This window comes from Sinocyclocheilus grahami, unplaced genomic scaffold, assembly GCF_001515645.1.
Source record: "Sinocyclocheilus grahami isolate Dianchi unplaced genomic scaffold, SAMN03320097.WGS_v1.1 scaffold26.1, whole genome shotgun sequence".
NCBI lineage: Eukaryota > Metazoa > Chordata > Actinopteri > Cypriniformes > Cyprinidae > Sinocyclocheilus > Sinocyclocheilus grahami.
The window spans coordinates 130,516-132,323 of NW_015505205.1; the positions used below are offsets into that span (position 1 = coordinate 130,516).

Below are 1,808 nucleotides of genomic sequence, written 5' to 3' on the forward strand. Positions count from 1 at the left end.
TTAAGCAGCACAACTGTTTTCAACATTGATAATAATAAGGAATGTTTCCTGAGCACCAAATCAGCATATCAGAATGATTTCTGAAGAATCATGAGAAACTGAACACCGTAATAATGGCTAATGAAAATTCAGATTTTGTTCAATGTTCAATTTAATAAATTAAATAATAATTAATTATAATGATTTAATGTAATTAAATTACAGTAAAACAGCCATTTTAAATTGTAATAATATTTCATAATATTACCGTTTTCACTGTATTTCGATTAAACAAATGCAGCCTTGGTCAGCATAAGAGACTTCTTTAAAAAATAACTTATATCTTACTAACCCCAATTTTTTTAACAGAAGTGTAATTAGATTACAATTATAACAATAACATGAAATAATAATTATTGTAAGCATCAAATATACATTTTACATTCCCCTGGGGCTTTGGGCAAGGCTAGGGCGAAAAGGGTACAAAAAATCCAAAGCTTTCACTTCTCTGAGTTGTTTGGTAAGACCCTAACCTATTTATCTTATCTGATAGTATTATACAACCACACAGAGGCACTCGTGGAATTTATTGGTAAAACAAAGCCACAAAATTATCTTCTCACGCTATTAAACTTCACTCTAAAAAAATAAACATGTTCCTCTGTTTGCCACAAGGTGGCACCACACATACCAAATATTTTTGCAGTGTAGTCACCGCCTGTGGTCACTCACTGGATAATAATCCATGTTTTCTTATAGAGGCAACATCTGAGTGGTCACCAGATTATTTCCCTTGAGCTATGTGCCCCACCTCAGAATAGTTCCACAGCATCCCAGACAGAAAACAAACACGGTCTCAAAGAGAGATTTTTGTAGAAATTGTGAAACAACCATATTGCCGTTAATCTTTTTCACATAATGGGCATGTCTTGAGAAAACAATTTGCTCATGCACTGAACTCTATTGTGAGCTCCTGCTCAAGCAGTCTTCTGTGACTGGGAAACCACACACCACGTCAGTGCCGAGCTATTCTCATCTGACCACAGATCTAATCACATCATTCCCAGTCATACTGCGGCCCCACAAGAAGACCCCGAAAGCCTGTATTCCAGTTAGTCTGTTATTTAATAGAATAGAAGGAAGACAACAGGCTGTTTTAATCTTATTTGAGGATGAAGTAATGCATTTTTCTCCTAAAAATGTAATATTACTTCAGTGGCTGCTCCACAGATTCACCCATGAGCTCAATGGTGAGTTACATCACATTCAGACATAGTCTACCTGAGATAACAATGCAAGTGTCTTTGTTCCTTCTCTTCATGGCTTTGTACGCAGCATCGGCGATGGCGAATAGATGTGGCGGTCGCTCGTACAACTCTCTGCCTTTGTACTGCTCGATGGTGTCCCGTCCGTAAATGTTCATGGCCCGGTAAGGGTTAACTGACACCACCACTTCTCCGATGTAGCTGTAGATACGACCCTTTTCAAACCTGCAGCAGAAAGACGAGCACATCATTGATTTGCTGTATTCACATTCATGCATATTATGGAATATTTATTTAACCCTGATTCTAACAGCTCTGTTTGGTTTGTGGTCAGTGTGGCTTGTATAATCAGATTTCAGAGCTTTATGTAAAGAAAGGACAGCTTAATGAATTATCTCTGGCAGGAATCAAAAGCAAATAAAAAGCACACAATAGTCAAGGTCATGTTTCATGAGCTGTATAATCTGTTTGCACAATAATAAATCCTGCTGAAATGACCAACATGAATTTCTAGGCTTCTTAGTCCTGAACCAGCATAGTAAAGGTGTTGACTAGTCATTCAGA

General features: G+C 37.3%; 1 pseudogene; it reads right to left on the reverse strand.

The window, feature by feature from the left end:
• LOC107565657 (unconventional myosin-Id-like) overlaps window positions 1–1,808 on the reverse strand; it is an 89,994-nt pseudogene that overhangs the window by 59,652 nt on the left and 28,534 nt on the right.